Source organism: Triturus cristatus, chromosome 7 (genome assembly GCF_964204655.1).
Source record: "Triturus cristatus chromosome 7, aTriCri1.1, whole genome shotgun sequence".
NCBI lineage: Eukaryota > Metazoa > Chordata > Amphibia > Caudata > Salamandridae > Triturus > Triturus cristatus.
In genome coordinates this window covers 783,474,386-783,501,250 of record NC_140590.1, presented here as the reverse complement: position 1 = coordinate 783,501,250, position 26,865 = coordinate 783,474,386, and the positions used below count along the sequence as shown (strand labels likewise).

General features: G+C 45.7%; 1 protein-coding gene across 3 annotated transcripts in view; it reads right to left on the bottom strand.

Moving 5' to 3' along the window:
- Window positions 1-26,865, bottom strand: part of EBF1 (EBF transcription factor 1) — an 802,303-nt gene that overhangs the window by 311,414 nt on the left and 464,024 nt on the right. The gene's annotated exons all lie outside the window — the stretch shown is intronic.

Sequence of the window (26,865 nt, the reverse complement as noted above, 5' to 3'; positions counted from 1 at the left end):
CTCTACCGCCTTTCAGTGAACTCTCCGACCCCGCCACAGCTAAGGCGCGCTTGAAGTCCTGGATTGGTCAACTAGATCATTATTTCATCGGCGTAAGAGAGACTGACGGGAAGGTAAAGAGGCCGCTCCTCATGTGCTATGGAGGTGGCGAGCTACACAGCCTGTTTGCGACCCTACCGGACAGAGGAGCGGATGACGATTACGACGGGGCTGTTCGAGCGTTAAAGAAGTCTACTGAGTCTCGGTAGAACGATCACTTGGCCTTGTGGAGGGTGAGGTGTATGTGGTGTTCCTCTAGCATCTTGGAAAACACTAGGATGTCATCGCTCAGGTTTATTACACCTTGCAGTCCTGCAAGGGTTTCCCGTATTGCATTCTGGAATACCTCCGCCGCCGAGGAGATGCCAAAGCTCAGCCTCTTGTAACGTGAGTGGAAAACGTCGTGATGTTCCTACTGTCCGGGTGGAGTTCCAGCTGATGATACCCCGCGTTGAGCTCCAATTTGGTGAACCACTTGGCGCCGTTCAGGTCGGCGACGATGTCATCCATTGTGGGTGTAAGGTGTCGTTCCCGCTTCACGGCTCTGTTTGGCAGGCGCATGTCAAAGCAGAGTCGGATGGCTCTCGGCTGCTTCGGGGCTACGATGAGGGGGGACACCCACGGTGTGGGCCCTGATACCTTCTCGATTACCCCTAAGTCCTCCAGCTTTTTCAGTTCTTCCTGCACTTGCGGCCGCAGGTGGAACAGCACTCTCCTATGTCGCAGCGCCGTGGGCCGGACCGTCGGATCGATATGCAATTTGGGGCCACTTTGATCCCCAGATAAACCCTGATTTCGAGCATTTCAAACTTCGACAGGCACGGCAGGGCGAGGCCGAGAACATAGACATCTTCTACGCTCGTCTACGATGACTGGCGAGCTCCTGCACATTGCCAGACCCGAGGGTAGAGATAAGGGTGCAGCTCATTCAAGGATGCAAGTCTGTCTCGCTGCGACGCCTCATTCTGCGACAGCCAGGCATCACTCTAGACGAGATCCTGGAGCTCTCCAATGCTCGTGCAGATGAGATGGAAGCGGCTCTCAACAGGCCCTCCTCAGAGCCCATCTCGCCACGGACCGCCGCAATCAAGGAGGAAAGAGTAGATACGATTCAACGAAGGTTGCCTCAATCCAGAGGTGCCACAAGACCGTCGCAAGGAAGCACGTGCGGGAATTGTTGTCTGGACCACCCCCCCAGGGGGTAGATGTTTCGCAAAAGGAAGGACCTGTACACAATGTGGGAAACTCAATCATTTTGCGAAGGTCTGCAGGAGTGGAAGAGGACGGGGTCGCGCCCCACGCACACGTGGGCTCTCGACGGCGGTGAGACAACTCACGCTCGAAGACCCGATCAGCCAGGGAGACAACACCCCGCCAGGGTTTCACCTGGGAGCGGAAGACGATGGCGTCTCCTTGTATCCTTCGTTGTCAGGGAAGGAACAACGAGCCAACCACCGCCCATGTGCAACGTCACCATTGCAGGATCCCCTATGAGTGCCCTCATAGATACTGGGGCGTCAGTGAACGTGATGGACAGCGAGCAATATGACAAACTGTCACCGACGACGTCTCCTTGTATCCTTTGTTGGCAGGGAAGGAACAAAGCGCCGGCCACCGCCCATGTGCAACGTCACCATTGCAGGATCCCATATGAGTGCCCTCATAGATACTGGGGCGTCAGTGAACGTGATGGACAGCGAGCAATATGACAAACTGTCACCCCGCCCGGCACTCCTGCCGTCCAAGGCCAGGATATACACGTATGACAGCAATGAGCCACTCTCACTACGAGGAGTCATGGAGGTTGAGATCGCCAGCGATGGTCACCGCATGACCACGAAATTTCATGTCACGAAAAGACGACGAGGCACGCTCCTTAGCTGTCACACGGCGGATGATCTGGAGCTGGTGTTCTTTGCGAACCAGGTGCACGATCTGCATGCTTGAGAGATGTTAAGGGACTTTCCTATGCTCTTCAACAGCCTTGGGTGTTTGAAAGGGAAGATGTTCAAATTGCATATCGATCCGACGGTCCGGCCCACGGCGCTGCGACATAGGAGAGTGCTGTTCCACCTGCGGCCGCAAGTGCAGGAAGAACTGAAAAAGCTGGAGGACTTAGGGGTAATCGAGAAGGTATCAGGGCCCACACCGTGGGTGTCCCCCCTCATCGTAGCCCTGAAGCCGAAGTAGCCGAGAGCCATCCGACTCTGCGTTGACATGCGCCTGCCAACTAGAGCCGTGAAGCGGGAACGGCACCTTACACCCACGATGGATGACATCGTCGCCGACCTGAACGGCGCCAAGTGGTTCACCAAATTGGAGCTCAACGCGGGGTATCATCAGCTGGAACTCCACCCGGACAGTAGGAACATCACGACGTTTTCCACTCACGTTACAAGAGGCTGAGCTTTGGCATCTCCTCGGCGACGGAGGTATTCCAGAATGCAATACGGGAAACCCTTGCAGGACTGCAAGGTGTAATAAACCTGAGCAATGACATCCTAGTGTTTTCCAAGATGCTAGGGAAACACCACATACACCTCACCCTCCACAAGGCCAAGTGCTCGTTCTACCGAAACTCAGTAGACTTCTTTGGGTATGTCTTCTCGAGGGACGGATTGCGAGTCGACCCGAAGAAAGCGGGGGCCATCCGCTCTGCCCCACGGCTAACATCAGCCACTGAGGTCCGAAGCTTCCTGGGAATGGCCACTTATTGTGGTCGCTTCATCCCCAATCTGGCGTCCTTGTCCGAGCCACTCCGTGCACTCACAAAGTCTGGCCAGCCGTGGGTCTGGTCCGCGAAGGAGGACTTAGCATTCCAGGCCGTCAAGGAGGCTATCATTGATGATCGGGTCATGGCGTACTTTCGTCCCAATCGGCGCACAGAGGTCGTAGTGGACGCCAGCCCGGTTGGATTGGGGGCAGTCCTAATGCAGGAGACAGAGTCCCAACTGCGTATGCAAGCCGGGCGTTGACTGCCACAGAGATGAGGTACGCCCAAATTGAGTGCGAAGCCCTGGCCATCAAGTAGGCGTGTCAGCACTTCCATTTGTACCTTTATGGACATGAATTCCGGGTGATCACCGACCACAAACCGCTTGTCCCGTTATTCGCTGGCACTTCCCGACTTGCTTCCCCCCGGATCAAAAGGTGGGCAGTGCAGTTGCAGCCGTACCGCTTTGAGGTGGTCTTCTGGCCCGGGGCCGACAACCCTGCCGACTTCTTGTTGCGTCACCCCGGTATGGCACAATCATCGCCTGCGCTCACTGATGAAGAAGGCACCGAGGAGTTCGTTTAGATGGTCTCTCTCGAAGCATGTCCCGTTGCCCTCACGCTTGAAGACATCGGAAAAGCGACAGAGGTAGATGAGTGCCTCATCAAGGTCAAGACCACGCTGACAGACCGGAACTGGCGTCACTTTCTGGACGGAGTTAGTTCCCTCACAGCAGAAGAACAACTTTTCCGACAACACGTGTGGAGGGTGCAAAATGAACTCAGCGTTGGCCTCCATGGAGTAGTCTTGCGAGGAACTAAACTTGTCATTCCAAGGAGCCTGCAGAAGGAAGTAGTACGTCTGGCCCACCAAGGCCATTAAGACATCTCGAAAACCAAAGCCAGACTAAGAAGCAAAGTCTGGTTCCCGGGAATGGACGCAGCTGTCGAAGAAATGGTACGAACCTGTCACTCCTGTAACATCACGGGTAGGGACCCCGCTCCACATCCGGTGATCACGGAGGACCCGTGCCTCGAGCTATGGTCCAAAGTAAGCATCAACTTTGGATCCTTCCCAGACGGGCGGAACACGATGGTGCTGGTCGATTCCCACTCGAAGTTCCCGGTGGTGGAGGTGGTATCGTCGACAGCATTTCACCACGTCAGGACGGCGCTGGAGCGCGTTTTTGCCATGATGGGACTACCTGAAGAGATTAAATCGGACAATGGGCCACCGTTCCAAGGCAGAGACTTCCAAGACTACCTGGACTCCAGAGGCATCCGACACAGGAAGATCACGCCACAATGGCCCCAGGCGAACGGGGGGGAGCGGTTCATGCTCACCATGAACCGAGCTCTCAGGATAGGGGTCGAGAAGGGAGAAAATGCTGAACAATGCCTCTCGCAGTTCCTGGGTGCCTATCGCCATACCCCTCACTGCACCACTCAGTGCGCCCCAGGCCACCTTGTATTCAAGAAAGCACCAAGGGACTGTGTCCCGGTGAACGGCTCGTGGAGTCCACCCACGCTGGATCAGGGGGCAGCCCAAGAACGGAGGAGAGCATCCAATGACAAGGCGAGCCAGGCTCGAAGAGCTCGATCGATGAGCATACACGTCAGAGACCGTGTCGTGGTAAGGTATCGTCACCCAAACTGGACGTACCACACCCCTTATGAGCCGGAAGTGTGGGAAGTTGTCAATGTCCACGGCACGATGGTGTCGGCCATGAGGGGAACCCGAGTGGTCACGAGGAATACCTCCTGGTTCAGGAAGGTCAGAGAGGGTATGCCAACAACTGAACAGATCAGAAGGGGTTCAGTAGATGGAGAGGGTGCAATTCCCACGAGGGACATACCTGACAACGCAGAGTGCACTCAACACCCATCCGAATGAGAGACGGAAGCAGCAGAAGAATCACAGAGCCAAGGAGTTAAGTTCCAAGAGAGAGGAAAAGAGTCAGAAGGGTTGGAAGTCGCGGAGAAACCCCGGAACCAGAAGTATGGTCTCCAGCCGAACCCAGCCCCTAGTCAAAAACTAAGAGACTTTGCATGGTGCTTGAAGAAAGACTAAAGACTTACCCGCAAGAGTTCAAGTGTCTGAAAGATTGGAGGGATGTAGTGACGGAGCCACCCGGCCCGTTCACTCACGCTGGACACGCACCCATGCACCCCGAGGGCGGGCTCGCCCGAGCGTATAAATAAAAGGGCGAAAGACCGCTCGGGGTCTTTGCCCAGAGGTAACAATTGAGTGTGCGTGCCCCCATTACAGAGATAGCCCAGTGGCCTGTGTAACCCGCTGCCCCGGGGTCTGCCGTACCTGCCACACCACACATCCCACTAGCACAAGACGTCAGGATTCCTTTTGGTATCCCTCAGCTGAGAGTCGGCCATACATATGCCCCGCGTTTAAGGACATTGTATTGGTGTCATTCTAGTGAACGCCTGGAGGGTGCTGACGTAAACAAGTATGCTTAATCCTAAAACTGTGGTCTTTAAAATGCAGGCCGTGGTGCAACAGAATGTCTCGGGACTGGGGTACGTGGGGGAGGGGGTGGCGAGGCACTGGATGGAAGCAGAACATTTGACAATTACCAAATGGATGCGGGAAATCATTAAGTATTGTATCGTTGGGAGCGGAGACCACATTTTTTGCTGAAGGAGACTCGGCAAGATAAATCTGAAGGCCGCTGCACTTTGTTAATGACCACTTCCGGTCCGGACACACAAGAGCCTCAAAGGAGGCAAACTGCTTTGGTTCAGGCGGTGCAGAAAGAGGGAGTCGGGGTGTGCTCACGGGTGCTGAGGGCCCCCACAGGTCGGATCCTTGGGTCCAAATCTCAAACGCTGCGGATGCATTTAAGGGACGTTGCCAGCTCATAGAGCTGGTCAAAGGTGCTGAGGCATTCTGGGGGTCGAAGGTCAAAGCGCAGAACGGATTCAGGACGTAGAATACCCCTAGCCTAGGGAGAGTAAGAGATGGAAGCAAGTTTAGCGTTTCTTGGACATCTTTGGGCATGAAACCCCGACCCCGAGGCGCAGCTGTGATGAGCAGACTGTTCAAACACAGGGAGCCCCCAGCGGAGCCCAGTGCTGCAGGGGCCAGGGAGGTGTCACTGCACCACTCTTCGGGATGTGCCTGACAGCAAGAGATAACTTGACTACAATACTTAAAAATGTTGAACACACAACACAGTCTGATACTCTCGCACTTCAATTACAAATTTAAAAGCGCTAATAATTGATAAAAACATCCAAATTCCGCACCTAGTCTTATTGTCAGTCAGAAACGATGCCCCCCCCCAGCTAAAGCCGAGGCCCGTCCAATATAGCTGCTCGGGTCGCTCTAATTGACCTGCTCTGTGTCACCGAGCAGTCTCCGATTACACAAAGAAAGGGCCCCCGGCTGTGAAACCGGTGGCTGAGCTAACAATATCTGTCCGGGTCACGAGGTCAGGGTCTGTTCTCTGACCCAGACAGTCACCCGAGTGACATGTCACTCTCTAACCGCCCAGCCAGGAGACAGAGGGGAGGACGCCGGACATGTCCAAGTGTGAAGAGCACAGAGCAAGGACCCGACCTCTCAGTCTCTGGCGCCCACAACACGTATGACCGCCTCGGCACGGCTGGTACTCACAGCACACAGAGCGGTCTCAGCAGTGTTAATACTCGCAGCACACACAGCGGTCTCAGCAGTGTTAATACTCGCAGCACACACAGCGGTCTCAGGAGTGTTAATACTCGCAGCACATACAGCGGTCTCAGCAGTGTTAATACTCGCAGCATATACAGTGGTCTCAGCAGTGTTAATACTCGCAGCACACACAGCGGTCTCAGGAGTGTTAGTACTCGCAGCATATACAGTGGTCTCAGCAGTGTTAATACTCGCAGCACACACAGCGGTCTCAGGAGTGTTAGTACTCGCAGCATATACAGTTGTCCTAGTGCTGGCAGCACTTACTGATGGGGAAAATACATATCCATATGTATGTACTACATAGATAACATAGTTAGTTCCAATTCTCAACTGCACTGTTACAGCGCACCAAGTTTCAAACATTTACAGGACACACCGCAGCCCCATCATTCACCACACTTAGTCAGAACGCTCACGGTAGCATCAGCTGTATCATCCACCTTAGACTCTTGCCAGTGGCAGCTCTCACAGCAGTTTCAGCACCAGCAGCAGCTCTCACAGCAGTTTCTGCACCAGCGGCAGCACTCACAGCAGTCTCAGCACCAGTGGCAGCTCTCAAAGCAGTCTCAGCACTTGTGGCAGCTCTGACACAAGTCTCAGCAGCAGCTTTCACAGCAGTCTCAGCTTCAGCGGCAGCTCTCACAGCAATCTCAGCACCAGCGGCAGCTCTCACAGCAGTTTCAGCACCAGCAGCAGCTCTCACAGCAGTTTCTGCACCAGCGGCAGCACTCACAGCAGTCTCAGCACCAGTGGCAGCTCTCAAAGCAGTCTCAGCACTTGTGGCAGCTCTGACACAAGTCTCAGCAGCAGCTTTCACAGCAGTCTCAGCTTCAGCGGCAGCTCTCACAGCAATCTCAGCACCAGCGGCAGCTCTCACAGCAGTTTCAGCACCAGCAGCAGCTCTCACAGCAGTTTCTGCACCAGCGGCAGCACTCACAGCAGTCTCAGCACCAGTGGCAGCTCTCAAAGCAGTCTCAGCACTTGTGGCAGCTCTGACACAAGTCTCAGCAGCAGCTTTCACAGCAGTCTCAGCTTCAGCGGCAGCTCTCACAGCAATCTCAGCACCAGCGGCAGCTCTCACACCAGTTTCTGCACCAGCAGCAGCACTCACAGCAGTCTCAGCACCAGCGGCAGCTGTAACAGCAGTCTCAGCACCAGTGGCAGCTCTCACAGCAGTCTCAGCACCAGCAGCAACACTCACAGGAGTCTCAGCACCAGCGGCAACACTCACAGGAGTCTCAGCACCAGCGGCAACACTCACAGGAGTCTCAGCACCAGCGGCAACACTCACAGGAGTCTCAGCACCTGCGGCAACACTCACAGGAGTCTCAGCACCAGTGGCAGATGTCACAGCAGTTTCAGCACCAGTGGCAGCTCTCACAGCAGTCTCAGCACCAGCAGCAACACTCACAGGAGTCTCAGCACCAGCGGCAACACTCACAGGAGTCTCAGCACCGGCGGCAGATGTCACAGCAGTTTCAGCACCAGTGGCAGCTCTCACAGCAGTTTCAGCACCAGTGGGAACTCTCAACGATTTGAACATCAGAAGCAGTCGCATAGGTGGAGGGAAATGGTTGTGGGGTGACATTAGGGAGATGCATGTTAAGAACCTGGGTGAAGTGGTGGAGGCGACATACTGCACTTGAAGGAGACGTTGTGGAGCAGGAACAGATGGGGGGCATTGCTTGTCTGTCAGCAAACTCAGCGCCTTGACCTGAGCTTCACCCTGAACAAGACGTCGGCGACCTCGCAACCTTCACAAATGTGCAGCTGCAGAAAAGCCAGCATTGCCTAGGCAGCAGTGATTGGCAAAAAACAAGCATTGGCAAAGCCTATTGGTCTAGCCTTAGAGACCTGTTGGCTCTGGCAATGTCTTTTCTTCATGCTGCACAGCTTAAAAGCAGCTGCAGCACAGCATGAAGGAAAGATTTTTTTAAAAAAGGAATAAAGAATAAGCCTTTAGAAGGCATGTGCATGCTTTAAATTAGTCTACAAAATGACTCCGCTGAGCAACCGCGCCCTGTGTATTTTAAAACGTTAATGGGGTCCGGTAGCAAGATGTAGAGGGGGTGCATGCAGGAGATCTCAGGGGTCACGAATACATGAAGGGGCGAACAAGAGCAACATGAGTGGGTGAAGGTGCACAGAAGCACACGGCTGAGAGGGTGCAACACGCGCACGGGAGGGGGGCTTTTTAAAATGTTAATGGGGTCGGAGAGGTCTACAACATGGAGGGGGGCCACCAAAGAGGAGAGCCGGGGGGGGGGGGGGGCAGAGAAGCATTCATGGATGATCAAGAGCAACTTGGGGTGTGGGGCAGCTCAGAAGCACACAGGCAAGCGAGGGAAACATAAGCTCAGTGGGGCCAGAAGCACATGGGTGAGAGAGAGAGTGCCGGGAGGTGGAGGGCACAGCAACTCACAGGCGACCGTGGGGGCAAAAGCACACAGGTAAGGGAGAGGAACACAAAGAGGGGCATAGGCGTCAATTCACCAAATGCCAGGGGTAGCAGAAGTTACATCACACAACATTTGACCTTTAATTTGACTGACGCACTTATGCTTACACAGAGGCACACATTCACAAACTCTCTCAGATAAGCACACTCACCTGCAAGCACGCATACAATATGCACTGAAAAGCATTTTCTGCTTACCTTAGTTGCTAGATAGGGTCATATTCCAGCAAAATATACTCAATTTTTTATTAAACTAATAGTGAATAATGCGTTTCACTATATGTGAAATATAAAATTTGACAGAAAAACAGGAGAATGAGCTTCAGCCAATGTCCACTGGGACAAGCTGCCCCTATGTTGCAGACACTGATTTTGCCAACTCAGAGGCCAGGGGCCATGAAGGCAGCTGCGACGGCTGCTGCAGTGCAATCTTAACGCATTTGCACGCTGGGCAGTTGCCTGGGTGCCCCACGAACAGAGGGTCCCCATGCTAATCTATGCACACTGATTTTGTTGGAGGTACCAATAAATATAAGTTTATTTTAGCAATAATTAAAATTTGTATTCCTGTGTGGTTGTGTACGAAGGGCCTAGTCCACTGATTTGCCCGGGGGCCTAAAATGCTTTTAAGACGGCCCTGCCCAGGCGACTCGTAAATAGCGTCCATGGAGAGGGGGAGAGATGAAGCCCATGAGGGAGACAGCTTATGAACCAATGCACTCTCATGGAGCGCTTCAACAAAAAGGAGCTCCCAAAACGTGAGCGTTGAGAGGACACAGGTACACGGTCCAGGGAGGGGCAAACAGAAGAAGAAGTGAAGCCCGCTTGTGCCGACAAACAAGAAGCAAATGAGAGTGACAATGAAGCCGACTAATGGTAAGCAATGGGCGGACTCTACTCTAACAAAATGTCTTGTGAGCTGTCTCAGACGAGACCTAATAACCAGGTAGGGGCTATCGATGTCTTAATACTGTGGGCATATTGCACTGATAAAGAGAGTGAAATGAGTGCGCCAGCACCATCAGGTGGGGACCTCGGGGGTGTTCCCCATGAAGAAATGTCTGAAATAAATGGACCATTTTGGAGCAGCAAAGCTTTCCAAAGAAATTGGCAAAAAGTAATAGATTTAACAGTGAGTCCTAAAGGGACCTTGTCAAATATTCTGCTGTTTCATGCTCTGCATAGCTATTGTACGAATCTGAGTGCTTTTTGGAGATAGAGAAGGGCTTGGAAAATTTTGAAAACAAATTTGGCCAAACTGTGAATTTACCAGGAAAATTTCTAACAAAACTGGGTAAAATATCAGTTTCAAATAATCTGGGGTTTCAAGTTGCTAGAACTTCCTCTCATTTTTCAAAAGGTATAAACCATCTCCCATCACATGTTTTGTTGCTTACTCTGTCTATCAGAATGGGAAGCATTTCACAATCTCAGACCCTATACAGCAGGGCAATCTCTAATGCCACAAAATGTTTCCCACACATCAGAGCTAGCCTAGACAGGCTTTGCAGATTAAAACTGTAGTCAGTATTTACATAAAGTAATTATCAGATCATAAAATATGGATCATGAAATGGATCTGCATGTTTCATGAAAGAGCCATTACTCCTTCAAGAAAATGCCTTCTGCAACAAAGGAAATTATGCCATGGCAGTAGCAAGTGCCCCCAAGTCAGCATGAATTAACAATCAAATATCAGCTGTAAATATTTTGAAAATGCAAACATTTTGCCACAAAATATTAGCAGGCTGTTTTTAAAAAACACTCATTTTGCCTGAATACCAGCTTTCATTGTAATGAACATACTAATTTTACCTCCCATTTTATCGACAACACACAGATGCAAGAAATAACTTTTTGTATTCAATAGATACATTCCTCCAAAATATCAGCTTGTCCTCTTTCAGAAAACCTATACAGTTTGCCCACCAATGCTAGTCTTTGTAATACAAGTATGATGGCGATTACTATCATGGAATAGTGGCCCCGCAATTGAAAATGAATGGTTCCAAGGCTGTCCAGAGCCAAATTGGATTTTCATATGAAAATATCTCTAAGATGATTTATTTGGCACAAGGCACCTTCACCGAAGAGGAGCTACACTACAAAGCAGAAAAAGTCAGAGTAAGGAGTGGGGGGAATTGTTAAGGCGGTGAACGGGTATCACCCACGAATGGCATTCAAGTCCACGTCTTAAAAACCCATACTTTGAGCAGCCAGGGAGGAGAAGAACTGGAAGCCATTATTGCCTGTTATACTAGGATAATTTCTACCTGCCTGTCACTATCTATCTTAATCTTTACCCTTCACAATCTATTACCGAGATTTGAAACAACCCCTTTCCTGAATTTATCCATGGGGAGATTTAGATCAGCACTGCTGGTGATAGATGCTTGTCTAGTGGAGGGGAAGGAGCTTGTCTCTGAAAAGCCAGAAGTCCAGAAAGATTGAGAAAGTCCAAGACCAGAGCAGTCTGCTGACCAGTTCCCACTTAACTGAGAACTGCTGGTGTGTCTATGGAAGACTTGCACCAGTTTGGAGTGTCTATGGAAGGCTTGAACCAGTTTGGAGTGTCTATGGAAGGCTTGAACCAGTTTGGAGTGTCTGTGGAAGACTTGTTCCAGTTTGAGAGCCTTCCTTAACTGGTTTCAAGAGGGCTCGTACACCCAAGGCCAGTCTACGAGAAACTGTTTTGTTTAACTATCCTGAAGGCAGCTGCTTGAAGCCAGCCCACATATCTGAAACCTAATATGAAATATGGCATGTAACATCTATGTACATATCTTCCCCATGCCTACCAAACTCTGTGAACACCGTTAGACTGTAGTTTCACAGACAATATTTTTGGTGTGTTGCTGTCTTTTAGGGGCCACTTTTGATATAAGACTGTTTTTAGACAATTTAAAGAAGGACTATTTTAGTTTATTTGAAATAACTTCTTACTCCCTTACCCATTCTTCTTGATTTTTGCATTATTTTTCGTACTACAACTACTCTCTTGTGTTACCTAAACTTGGAGTGTATTTCTTTATGGTACCATTGCTTGTGCATTTTGTTTCACGCGATACCTTACACATGTTCTGTGGGTCGTGTTATTTTTAGGCCGAGCATTCAAGACCTCTTGAATATACTTTAGTATATACTTATATGTGTATGTACTTTGTGGGCTCTGGAGATCAGCCCTAGGAATTGTCTGCTTGCAATTAGGGACTTTTTTTTCTGTTGAACTGCCTCTACTTAACTGTCTTGATAGAAAACGACCAGTAGAGATCAGTAAAATACCAGAATTGCTTTCTGCTGAGGGACTTTCTTTTTTTTATTTTTCTGGCAACTTCCTCTATTTAACTTTCTTGATAGAAAACGACCAGCAGAGGTCAGTAAAATACCAGAATCACTTTAGCATTCTCTAGATTCCAGTCCATAGAAATTGTCTTCCACTAACACCCGTAGACAATAATATTTTTTTGAAATCTTGTTTTTCAGTGATATGACCACCAAAGGCCCTGATTTTATATTAAAAACAGAGCTTTAGATTATACCATTTCCCGCTGAAAGGCAATATTTCTCTCCATGTGTTTCCATACCTGGCGTGTCACGCAGTTTGGTGTTTACTCTCCCTCCATGTTAAAGAACTGTAGATGTTTCAGCTCCCCGGCTAATGTGCTGCATAGCTAAATACATATAAGGTCCAAAAGATGAGACCGATTGCATTGCAAATGCTTGTTTCTCAAGCCATCCTTCTAAAGGTGGGCTAAGCTTTACCATATTGAAACGAGTTTACCTCTGTGGATCACCATTGTTTGTACAGTGATAGAATAATGATGTGCAGACACTGTGCCTGCAAATGTTTGCTAGAGGCTTATTTTACGGCACAACCTTTGGGTAGGATAAGACCCTCAGGAACATGGAAGTGTCCACCTAATGCCAAAACTTGTACACATAGATCTGGGAAGTAGGGGCTCAACAAACGGAGGCACCTCACCAACATGCACAACTAACCAGTACCGAACAGTGGCCGCACGTGCTGGCTGTCCCCTGAAAGCCAATACTGATCCAAGTGGTCTCAACACCCACCACTGCCAACACTTAATGCACTTGCAGCTCTCTAATGTGTAGTACCAGAATATCGTTGACTACCAAATATTGTCAGCTACTGCTCATTCCGCCTTGATTTGAGAACGTTTGCAAAGAGAATAGGTGACTTCCTCCTCCAATGTCTGACCATTCCAACTCCCACCTTTTGGTCATCACGCTAAAGACATCAGTCACCTTTTCTGTCCAAGACTAAGAGGAGGTCTCATTTTCTTTCTTACTTTTATGTCCCTTGCTGCTACTTTATCTAGTCTTCACAACATTGCAGCAATCTGGAGTAATCTCAGTATTTTGGGATACTGAAGTGATGTAAAGACTTTAACCAAATACAACACAAGTAAGTCCCACGTCTTTGTGAACAGTTTTCCTGAACACGTATAGTGCTTGAAAGTTGTCCATGCCTAAGATCAGACTCTTGCCCACCAAGCCTCTATTGTCAGTGAAACTGGTTTTCCCCAAATAGCTAATAACTCCTGCTTAGCTGCCAGGAGTTGGTTTGCAATGAGTTTGCCTTTCTTTGCACGTATGGGGAGTATCCCTTCAGAACGCCTAGCTAGTAATACTACATCCAGACAGTTATCTATCTGGTTCATGGTGTCTGACTTTCTCTCAGAATTCTTTTATTTGGGCAGTGTCATAAAAATATATGTGAACGATTTTCTTCCACATTTATCCAATCTGAGCAGCTTTATTATATATAGTTTCTCAAGTGTAAGGAGTCATTGGAAGTGTTTCCCTGCCTTTGGCATGGTTAGCATGGCTGGTGTTTCTAGTGAGAACAGTCTTCCATTGTCCCTTGTCTATCTGGAAGCTTAACTCCTTCTCTCATGCTTCTCTGTAGACAAATCTGATTTTCACTTTAAGTCTCGGTATCGTTTTATACATATATCAGTGATTGCATGTTTCCCGTCTGAGTGTTTTTTCAAATAATTTATCTATACATGTTGAGGGCCATATTTATGGCAAAGTCAGCAGTGCAGCACAATATGTCAGCTTGCTGCGTGACAGGGGAAAGGCAGAAATGCGCCATATTTAAAAGAATACGGTGCATTCCTGCCTTTGTCCCTGCACTGGAGCCTTTTTGGATACCTAGTGCCAACGCAGGCATCCTTGCACCATGGTGCAGGGGTGCCTGTGTTGTAAAGACGATTGTTTTTGTGCAGGAAGGGGCACCTTCCTTTAGAAAAACAATCCCCTAAGGCCTTTTCCTTTATCTATGTGTTGTGGAATACATCACACATTGAAAGAGGAAGTAACAAGGAGAAATACATATATTTCTCCCAGTTACGTCTCATTTGTGAAGGCGTAGCATTTTGGTTCATTCCCAGGTCTTCCACTTTTGGTAAATCTGAGAATGCGTCCGAATCCATGGATGTTGCGAGGGAACACCCACCAACACCCATGGATCACCTCTCTGGCGCAGAGTAACGCAACGCAGCGATTTGTCAGCCTATAATCCGAAAACGTGTAACAAATAACAGTGTCTCAAACAAGGGTATTATTTGAAGGTCAAGTACATGTGGCACAAGTAGTTGCAATGGATTGAATCCAACGGAGGAGAAAACCAGGCGTGCTCGTGAAGTTTAGTGACGGCGCAAGTGACACGTGACGTGGTATATACAGCGATAGTGATGTGCGAAACAAGGGACAAGTGGGATTTTAAAATGCTTTACATAATCTGAATACCCAGGCAGTTAATGGTACATGAATACAAAAATTCAAATGAGTGGGGTATCCGTAAGTAGAGATGCCAGGAGTTCCGCTGTGGAAGTCAACGGCGTTTCGGCCTGCAGAAATGTTAGGCCATCATCAGGACCAGGATTACGGTTAATTTAAATTGCAGTGTCGAGATACAAGGAGGGGCTCAGTCCAAGACGATACTAGGCTGCAACTGTTGAAACTTGATAAATGACAGAAGGGGTGCAAGGAAATTACTTGGATGCGAAGGGCTGTTGCTCGTACTAGTTGAGTGAATCAGCGTCGGCAGGAACAAATCGGTGCAGTCAGCATGAGTCGGGCTGTGGTGAAATATCTAAAAATAGCAACCTGTTTCTATTTCTTCCTGCATCCATTTAGGGGAGAGGATGTGGCCTTACGGCTAGAGCGGCCGACCTCGACCCCGACGCTGAGGAACCGGGTTCGAGTCTTGGCAGGGACGCTCAACATCCTGTGATTCTGGACAAATCACTTAATCTTCCCATACCTAACAAAAAAAAAATGTGTTCGTCTGTAATGGAACTGGTGCTCATGTAAAGCGCTCTGATACCTTTGGGTCAAGTTTGCGCTATATAAAATTCCCCCCCCAAAAAATCCATTCCATCATATTTCTAAGCTGTGAAGCCTGATACTGTTTCTATTCTTGAGATACTTGGACCTCTCTCTTTATGGTGTAGGTCGCCCTGAATTCTCAACGCTCTTGGTTGCGTTCCTGCCTATATATACAGATAGATTAGCCTCAGGGGCTCCATGAAGTCACCCCTTGGAATCAATAATGGTAACATTTGAAATAGATTCAGCATTTTTGGGATGAATAGCCATTCTACTGTTAGAAATACATCCAACCCAGAAGATATTGTGGGTCCTCCAGGAGTGTAACTGTACTTTAATTGTTCTGTACAACATTTCTAAATTATATTGCACTGTTTTTTGCTTGAGGGGGATACAGTAAAAAAAAAAAGCAACATTTTAAATGTGTCTCATCTCAATGTTAATTCTTTGATGCTCTCATTGTCTCTAAATTCTCTGGGCTAGTGGCTAAAGATACAGCGCGAACAGGTTCATGGAAAGGGGACACCTCTGTGTAAGTCCCCTGTCAATGCACACTCTGTCAGTCAGCAATCCATTATCCCTCACCCTTGCTCGTGGGGATTGATATCCTGCTAATGACCTCCACAGACGTTCTCTCCAAATCCCATGTGATGTAGGGTTACTTAAAGGAATGTCCAGTCCACCCAGTCAAATGCGTTTTTGGTGTGTAGGGGCAGCAATAAATATTGTTTCTGTTGCTTTCTGTTATAGCTTGCAAACATAAAGCCTTCTTTGTGTTATTGCTGATTTGCCTCCCCTCTATAAATCCAGCTTGATCCCAGTGGACTTATGGGAAGTTTATCTGCTCCATGTGAATCTCAAATATAGCTGTAAAGAGTTTGTAACTGTTGTTCAGTAAAGAGTTTGGTCTATGCAAAGAAAGCAACCCCAGATCAATTCCCGATTTCAAGACTAGGACAAGAATGACATCATTCATGCTGTAATGCAGCCTGCATAGAGAACAGGGAAAGTGCCCATGACTGGTTTGGGCGTCTCGATAGGGCTGACCAGTCATTGCGCACTTAGGAGGGGGCACACCACTCCTCCCCTGCCCTGCTCCGAGAGCAGAGCCGCCCAGCTGCAAAGGAAACATAAAATGATAATAACTAAAAGTTATCATTTTACAATTCCTTTACATTACACTGCTCAAAAGCAGTGGGTCGACGCTCCTCTGCCATAGCGGAGGAGCCGCCACTGCCTGTACATCATGGAGCCTTGAGGGACAGTCCCAGAGGCCTTTGCTCTGACCCTCAGACTTCTAATGTATTTGCCTCTGCTTTCAGGTCCTCCTGGTGGTCTGTCATCGCCAGTGGGAATAGCTGCTCTGATAAGCCTCAGAAGAAGTGGGCAGTTTCAAAACCCAATTGGTGAGTATATGTTTTTGTAGTACTCAGTGACAAAAGCATTGGCGTAACAACCTCTGTTTTGCAGTGGGCTAGTCACTCATCATGAGGTTCCTCCCTTCCCATTAAATTGGCATGTATGTGACTTTGCATTCTGCATTCCAGATCAGAAGGGAAGCCTTGAGTCATGCCTGTCTCTATATTATATAATGAAAGTTACTGTGATAAACAGAAATATTGTTTACCGCAGGCCAGATGTATCCCAGTCCACACTGGTGTGTCTCATGTTCTGTTTATCGCATGGAAAATGGGCGATGGAATGCCCATTTGGGAAATATTGCTCTAAGTTTGTTTCCCTATCTGGGTTGTTCAGGTTGTAAAGAGGAGTGCGTGCACATTGGGGATTACTGCTTTGTACGTTGGGTGAGAGAATGTTGTGATAATGCTCTGGTTCCACGTTCCATGTTCTTACGTGGAACCAAGACTTCGTGGAGTTCTGGGTCTGTCAGTTGGCCCAGCTCGACGATGGATGGGGCTATGAAAATAAAGCCAATCGTCTATTTCATCTATTAAAAGCTTCACTCACATTATTTCACTGGCGACGATTGCGTGGGATGCGAGGAATATATAACCCCAACATCGGAAGAAACTGAGTTCATTTTGGAAGGCCTGTCTGGCTCGAGAGACAAGTAGAGCGTTCCGTAAAAGGAAAAAGCAACCTCTACCTTCGTCTTGGAAGATCAGCAGACGTAGCGCGGAGCGATTGCACCGGTGTCCATCCTGAGAGGTATTGTGGTTTCGGAAGGTGAGAAGCGCCGTCATTTGAAACACAGGGTCTATCTGCGTTCCACGGTGAGTGACGTGCATGTAGGCTGTGCCTAATTTCCTCTAGAAACAGGACCGAAGGTGAATTGCTCGCTGCGCAGCGAAACAAGCCCAATTAACTGTAAAAATAAGGCCAAAGGTTTGCGTGAGGACGTCGGCGGCCATTTCGAGGCAAATCTTTTTTTATTTTTTTTAAATCAAGCCAAAGCAACCATTGAATAAAGCCACAGATTTACATAAAACCTTGAAGATCATTTTAAGCTTTGGGGAAGGAATCAACATCACGGTGACAAGCACACCTAATATACAGAGTTTAAAGGTTATTTCTGCAAAGTAAAAGGCTTGTCATCACGGTGACAAGCACACCTAATATTCAGTTTAAAGGTTATTTCTGCAAAGTAAAAGGCTTGTCATCACGGTGATAAGCACACCTCGATTGGAAAGAACTGAAGATACTTATACAAATTTACTGGGAAGTCATAGTAAGAACATTGATGTAAAAATTTATATATTTTTTAAAATTATTTTTTGGGGTTGGAAAAAAGAGATAATTTATGTAGGTATAATTTTAAGAAAATACAGAGAAAAGTTAGATTGGAATTTTAGGGTGTTGTAAAAAAAAATTAAAAAAAGTTTGGAAAACAAACGTTGAAGGGTAGTGGAGATGCAAAATGTAACTGCACCCCCATTTTTTCTGTCAAATCCAGGGGAACCAACGGTGAAGTGGAAAAAATGGAGGAAAATATTTGAAAATTATGCAAGAGTTTGTGGCACTAATTTGAGTACAGAGAGGAAACAGGCATTATTACTTCACTGTTTAGGAGGTATTAGAGAACTTGTCACAGTTGAGCCCTGCAGTTCAAAGGGGGTTCAATGAGTATGAGATATGTATCAAGCAATTGGATTTACATTATCTGCCTAAGGTTAGCACCATCATGGAGCGTTATTATTTTGGTTTAAGAGAACAAAGAAAAGAGGAAACAGTGGAGAAATTTGTGACTGCTCTACGAAAGTTAGCTTCAAGTTGCAAATTTGGATAACTTGTGGAGGAGAGAATACGAGACCAGTTTGTTTTAAGATGCAGCAGTGATAAAATAAGGGCAGAACTTTGGTTAAAGGATGAGCCGCCGTTAGACGAAGTTATGATAATCGCGAAACGTGTGGCACATATGCTTAAATGTATAGGTGAGTTGAGTAAGTGGGTAAATCAGCTACTCATGAAGAGAAAGTAGAAGAGATTGTTTGTCAGGTTCAACAAAAAACTGACACAGTCAATTACAAGGGTAGAGAGGAAAAAAAAAGTTTGGCAAATATCTCTCATGAAAAGAAAGGTATAATGGTTTTTCAGGGAACTTGTTATCGATGTGGCAAATTTGGTCACAAAGCAAATGCAATGGAATGCCCTGCTCTCAAGGTAATGTGTAGTTCATGTGGGAGAAGGGGTCACTTTACAAAGAATTGTCGTTTCAGGAACAAAACTAACAGCAGAAATGAAGTGAGAGAGGTCTCCTTTCAAGTGAATGAGTGTGGTGTAGAACAGCCTTATAATTGGGTCAAAGTGGGAGATGTAAATATTAAAATGAAATTTGACTTGTGCTCTCACCTCACGTTTATATCTAAGGAAGATTTTGAAAAGAATTTCAAAAGTAAGGTCAAATTAGCAAAATCAGATGTGAAACCGACAGGTTATGCGGGTACTCCCATTAAAATGTTGGGTTATTTTCTGAGCTGTGTGGAGTGCAATGGAAGGTTTACTGATGCAAAAGTATATGTGGCGGAGAAAGGAGACAATTTGTTGAGTTGGACTCACCAAGCACGCCTGGGTATCATCCTCAATCCTAATAGTGATTCCCTTGTGCAAGTGCAGTTAATTAAGAACGTTGATAACAAGTTTGTAAAGAAGTTTGAGGGTTTGTTTAAAGAAACTTTAGGTTGTTTAAAGAGTTACAACCACCAAATCTAACTCAAGCTTGGTGCAAAACCCATTGCAGCCAAGGTAAGGAGGGTTCCTATCAGTGTGCAAGAGGCAGTTCAAAAAGAGATGGACAGGTTACTTGGTACAGGTGTGATAGAACCAGTAGAGGCTACAGAGTGGTTGGCTCCCATAGTCGTAGCAAGAAAGGCCAACAGTGAGATCCGTTTATATGTTGACCTTCGTGCTTTCAATAAGGAAGTTGTGGTGGACAGGTTTCAGCTTCCTAATATTGATGAAATGGTCTCAACCTTAGAAGGTACTTGTTATTTTAGCACTTTAGACTTGGCATCGGCATATCACCAGGTGCCTCTCAACAAAAATTCACAGGAGCTCACCGCGTTTATAACTCCCATGGGGGCTTTAAAATTTTTGAGGATGCCTTTTGGGTTGTGTCGGCCGCTTCTGTTTTTCATAGAATTATGAATGATGTCATCAAGGGAATTCCTGGTGTCAGATGTTATCAAGATGATGTGTTGATATATGGAAAAAGCATCGAAGAGCATGACTGCAGAGTAGTAAAGGTGCTAGAGAGGTTACTTAAAGCAGGTCTGACTTTGCGTCGTGACAAGTGTAAATTTGGGGTAACTGAAGTTGATTATCTTGGACACCACATATCAGGGAGTGGTGTCAGACCCAAAAAAATAATTGGTAGACACCATAGAGAATTTGAAAGAGCTGTGTACAAAGGAGGAGCTTTCATCTTTTTTGGGCATGGTGGAGTTTTATAGCAAATTCATTAGAAATGTTGCTGATAAAACGGTGCACCTCAGAAAGTTACTGTGCAAGAATGCTGAGTTTGTGTGGGATGAAGTGTGTAAGGAAGAGTTTTCAGGTGTTAAGATGGACCTCAGGAATGCTCCTGATTTACAGGCATTTAAACCAGGAGATGCTACTTACATCATAACTGATGCAAGCAAAAAAGGTTTGGGTGCCTTACTCTTTCAGGTGAGAAATGGTCAAGATCAATTGGTTGCCTGTGCTTCGAGATGTCTGAAGGGTGCCTAGCTAAATTACTCAGTCATTGAAAAGGAGGCTCTTGCCATTTGTTGGGCGCTCAACAAATTTAAGAAATTTGTTTGGGGTACCTCCTTTATTGTTAGGTCGGATCACAAACCTCTTAAAGAAGTTTTTGAAAGAAAAGGTCTTGACTCTATCTCCTCTAGGATCAGGAGATGGGTTATTTCTTTACAGGAATATAATTTTGTTTTTTAATATATTCCCGGGAGTACGAATGTATCTGCTGACTGCCTCTCGCGTCTGGTCGACATTGTGGATTCAAATTATTTATGTTGTGAGGAGGGACTGGAGGATGAGTTTGAGGTAAAAGTGTGTGACATCACTTTAGGGGTGATCAAAGAAGATGAGTGGAAGGAGGAGTTAAAGAAAGATCAAGAAATGTTGGGTGTGATGGAGTTATTATCTCAAGATAAAGAAAACAGGCTTGAGAAGCCCTGGTCGCTAGTGTCTAATGAATTAGCTATCGTTGATGGTATTTTAACCAGAGGCACCAGATTAGTTCCGCCTGAAAGTTTGAGAAACAATATTATTCAGATGGCACACAAAGGACACTTGGGAATTTCTAAAACCAAAGAACATATTAGACATGATTATTGGTGGCCAGGTCTGGATCTCATGGCGGAATGGGCAGTGCGTGATTGTGTTCCTTGCTCTTTGAGCGACAAAATTCTTAATACCAGACGACCACCTATGGTTTGTAGGAGATTACTCATGTGTCCTTGGGGTGAAGTAGCCATTGATATTGTTGGTCCACTTCATGGTGAACATCAAACTCCTTATTTGATTGTCTTACTAGATTTATACTCTCGGTGGATTGAAGTGAGTTCAGCAAGAGACATAACAACACAATGTATAATCAAGTTTTTGGATTCCATTTTCAAACGTGAAAGCTTTCCTTGTTCTTTGCTATCGGACAATGGGCCACAATTTTGTTCACGTGAAATGGAGGAATATTTACTGAAGGAATTGAACACAAGAAGATTTCTCTGTATCATCCCGAGGCTAATGGCGCCATAGAGAGATTGAACAAAGCATTGAAAGAAAGTATACAACTGGCGAGAGTTAACTGTTTAAACTGGAGGGATGAGTTACAATGTCGAATTTCAGCTTACAGATTTACACCACACTCTACAACTGGGAAAACACCTTTTGAGTTATTATTGACAATGTTTTAAAGGACAATGGTATTGGTGAATGGAGGGAAAAGGAATTAAATCTCCAACGGAAAAGGAAGTTCTATTTTGACACTCACTAGTCTGGTAAGATTGTTAAGTTCAACGTTGGTGACAAAGTCAAAGTCAAGGCTCCAGTAGGTTGTCAAAACTGGTCCAAATTCACAGATGTTAAGAGTGTGGTGAAGCTATTCAAGAACACAGTCAAAACCAGTGATGGTTGTATCTGGAATCACAGTCGTGTTGTTCAAGTTAGACCAAGTAATGACAAACCGTGTGATTCAGAGTTTTCTGATGGTGTCTTCTCTCGGTTGGAATGTGAGCCTACTCGTAAGAGTGTTAGGGTTTGGAAAAGCCCAAGATATTTTAAGGTTTTTGTGAGAAGTTAATTGCATTTCTAATGTGAATGATTGTCATTTGCATGTTCTGTATTTTTACTGACATACTGTTTATCATCTTTTTATTCATTTAAGAAATTATGGGCTATGTTTGGGGTTGCTTAGTTGTTCTTGTGAAAAGATGTTTTTCAAATGTAAGAAGGAAGAAGTGTGATAATGCTCTGGTTCCACGTTCCATGTTCTTACGTGGAACCAAGACTTCGTGGAGTTCTGGGTCTGTCAGTTGGCCCAGCTCGATGATGGATGGGGTTATGAAAATAAAGCCTATTGTCTATTTCATCTATTAAAACCTTCACTCACATTATTTCAAATGTGTCTGTAAAGGACACGTGTGGTAGCATTTAAAGGTTGAGAGCCATCCACCTTTCTCAGTACCTCAAGTTTTTTTCCTGACTTTTCTCCTCTTTCAGTCCCCTGCAGAGATATGAATCCTGTTAGTTTTTGTCCAACCTTTTCCCATTTCGATTTTTCAGATAAAACGCAAACTACAGTGCGGTCACGTCGGTAACACAAGTGATGCCCCGAGTCATTTGCTGTCGGTGTAATTGCTGATCTGAAATCTTGCATAAAAAAGTGGCTTGTGGTTACAGTAACAACTCTCCATGTCGCTCTTTTGTGAGCCCTAAGCCCAAACTAGAACGAGAATTTCAAGCCCCTTTGAAAAGAGTATTGTCTACAAAAAGTAGACTCTACAAGTAGATGTGGCATTTTGGAATGTTCAACAGAAATACTTTTTTGTTCTATCCCTTTACCTCTTAATCTGGCACTTTGGGTATACGCATTTATCCCTAGGATACTAAAACCAAGCAAAGAAGCCTTCCTCGTTGGACGTTGTGCACTCAAGTGTCGGATACTTTGAAGGGAGTTGAAAGGGTGGGTGTATACATCATTGGTTACATCGCCTTTACAAGGCATCTTTTACCATGCAGCACCATTAACATGCAGTGTTTACCATACAGGTAAGTACCATGCAACCTTTACAATGCGGTACTGCATGATACACACACACATATATATATCAACATCAATCTGCTCCAAAAGGGGACGGGTCCCATTGCATGTTAAGCATAAGACTGGAGGAGCACACCAGCAACATAATTGGAAGCAGAAGCAATGTACACGCTCTCTCAGAACAGATCTACAGTATGAAAAACAGGTTTACTGCCAAAGCATCTCTTGACGTGTTTCGACCAAGAAATGTCCTTGCTCACATAAAGAAACATGGCATCCCAACATAAATACTAGTGACATAGAAAAAGGACTTAGTGACATAAAAGCTGCATGTAGAGTCCTCAGGACAAGTGCCATCTTTGAAAGGTTCAGATCAACATATCAAAAAAATACAAAAAGAACCAATGTTACATTGAATAAAGAATCTCCCAAGTTTGGTAAACGCAGTGCATATATCACATGGATTTTCATCCCATAGAAAGGGGGATTTGCAAATCCAAATAATCTAAGATTTTATGCCGACCATTGACTATGAAGATCGTATAAATAACGTGTCATCAAGGCACCTCCTACATTTGATATACAAGACACTTAAAGTACTGTTTCATGGGCTGAATCTATCATGTTGTGTATTACAGTCATATAGTTCATGCCTACGTATGCGGAGATAGACAAAAGAGCGGCTATCACTAAGAGGTAGCTCAGGCTTCGCATCATGTAATTGAGTCTATGTGGGCTATTTCAGAAGAGTCTGTCCAACAAAAAGATGTAAGTGTACATTAAAGAGAATCTATGATCAATATGTTGGCAACTATAAAATGCAAACAGTGCATACTATATAAGCAGAAGTGAATACAGTCCATTGTCTGTATATGTTGGAGAAACAGCAGCCAATAAAGACCTAGACTCTAAACAAACGCTCATATCTGTAAATCACAAAGTGAATGTGATAAATAATAATATATGATCATGTACATGGAACAAGCTAATATAAATATAAATACCCAATTCTGTCAATCTTATCTGTGACATGTTGTGCAGACAAACCAATTGTGAGTAAGAAGAAAATGGTATGGTATTCCTGTCCCAATGATCCGCCAAGGCGTCTCGAGATATCAATATATATTAAAAATCACTTAGGCCATTTAAAAAAATAGGTTTTAGGAGTGGTTAGGGATAATGGGTAGTAAAGATTTTTATTTAGTTTAAGAGCTGTGTAGGAGTAAAGACTTGTAAGGAGTTTTTAGGTTTAAGGGATGGCTAACAGTAAGTAAGGGTTTTTAAGGGTTCAGGCGTGGGTAGGAGTAAGACATAGTAAAGAGTTTTTAGGTTTAAGGGATTAGTAGGAGTAAAGGTCGATAAGGTGTTGTTAGGAATATATGATGTTACAACGCATGCAATAACAACGCATGCTTTTACAACACAGTCTTTACATCGCAACTACCATTACATTGCATGATTTTACAACGCATGCCATTACAATGCATTTTATAAAACTACCATTACAGCACATTCCATTACAACGCATACCATTATAATGCATACCATTCCAATGCATAATACTTTTAGGGAAACAGTAGGGTAACTGTTGGATAGTGTAGGGGTATAAATTACTATTCCCACTCCAGTGTGTGCAACCGTAGGGTAAGTGTTGGATAGTGTAGGGGTAAAAATTACTATTCACACTCCAGAGTAAGTGCAAGAGTAGGGAAAGTGTTGGATGGTGTAGGGGTAAAAATTACTATTCCTATCTACCCCAAAACCCATTCCCACCCTAATCGTAAAAAAATTCTTCATTACTTAACTTATAATGCATAGTAATGGAAGGCTTTGTAATGGTATGAGTTGTAATGGCATGCGTTGCAGTGATATGCGTTGTAATGACATGCATTGTAATGGCATGCGATGTAAAGGCAGTTGCGTTGTAACAGTTGCGTTGTAAAGGTAGGTCGTTGTAAAGACTGTGTTGTAATTGATGTTTCAGGTTTTAAGGGTTCAGGTATGGCTATGGGTAAGGGGACAGTAAGGTGTTTTTAGCTATACGTGATGGATAGGGAACCAGTTAGTAAGGAGTTTTAGATACAGGATAAAAGGTAAGGGGAAGTAAGGGTTTACCTTTCCAACCAATACCAGTTTGTTCACATGGGCACCTCCAGCTCATAAAAGATCCCTATTACACGTGGAGCCACAAGGGTTCCATACTGTTTCCTATTATATTCAACTTTTTCGTGCAGCTGCTTGGTGCTCTACTCACAAATAACAGCATCAAAATTCACAGATATGCTGATGATACACAACTCTACTTTAAAGTCTCCCCTGCTTTAAACATCCATTGCCTCAAACATGGCCTGGACATCATTCAGCACACATAGAAAGAGGAAAGAAACGAGGAGAAATAGAGGTATTTCTCCTCGTAGCACCACTTTTACCTTGTAAATCTGGGAATGCATCAGAATCGATGGGTGTTGTGTGGAAAAACCCACAGTTACACCCATGGAACGCCCTTTTCACACAGATTAATGCAGGAAAGGAGGCCATATATACAAGGCCATGAAAAGCCACGCAGGGTGTCTTTGCATGGCCTTGTATAGGCCAGCACACTGCGTCACTGAAGCATCAAAGAAAGTGACGTTCCGGTGGCACAAGGTGCTTGTAAATTTGCCCCTTAGTGTAGTTAGCACCTACACCTTATCTCAACAGGACACCTAAGAATCCGCACTAAGAGCATTCACTTTAGAGTGGTACTATGGTGCCCCCTTCCTGTACTATTTGAACTTCTGAATATGAATCCCTGGACTCTAATGGGCTCGCCTGTGTCCCTAGCCCTCTTCCCGCCCTGACCACACCACACACAAAATTAAACTCATAACTTAGGCATCTCCAATGAAAAACAAGAACAGCTACAATTCCGGACGTGATATTTTTGAATTACTATAAATCCTAAATTTAATCTTGGTCCACATAAAAATGATACGCCACTTTGCAGCACTTTTTTCCACATATGGAATGTAAGCCCGTGCACACATACTGTTACAATCCACTTATACTCATTCATTCATTCACCTGTTAGCATAGGCTTGCAGTTCGATAGCAATTTCAATAGGAGTTATCAGTAACAAATTATGAGGTTTCTTTTTTTGTATTCACCCAAGGCGAATACGAGGCGGCCACAACAAGACTAGAGCCTGTGGTCTTCACGCTCCCACCAGTCACCACCGTAGGATTATTGGTGTATGAATGTTAAGGGTATTTGCTGTAAAATGGCAGGGACAGTTAAAGCACCTGTACCGTAGATCGCTTTGCATCAATCAGCTCTTTGCACATAACACTGGGAAGATAGCTTAGGTGGTTAATTCACTTGCTGCAAAGATCTCTGTGTAAAGCATTGACCACAGGTGTGAATGATTGCAAAACACCCTAGGGGGGTACTAGGCCAACAGAAGAGCACTGGGCGTCATCTGCAGATCACAAGTTTGAATCCCAACAACTCAACGTGGCAGATTGCAGTGTTTTTGCAGAGATACTTTGTTAACCAGCAGGTCCTGGAAGGCAGGTGAGCGGGTTATGTACCAAACCTCTACATTTAACCAGTATGACATGTTTGAATCTTTTCAAGTCAATCTCAAACTTTCTGTCTCCTGAGGTCGTTTAAAATGAGTGGCTTTGAGTTTGGTTGGAATGTACACCTGCCAGTAGCTGCCAAAGATGATATGATTTCCATTTTATGCTATACACATTGTCACCATTGGTACTGCTGTCATGGATGCCTAAAACACACACAAAGAGCTGGAAGATGGACAGCTGACTGAAGCAACGTCAATCAGTCATTGTGGTCAAACCTCATGCTGGTGGCAGCTCTATATATCCCATCCCAGCAATGCA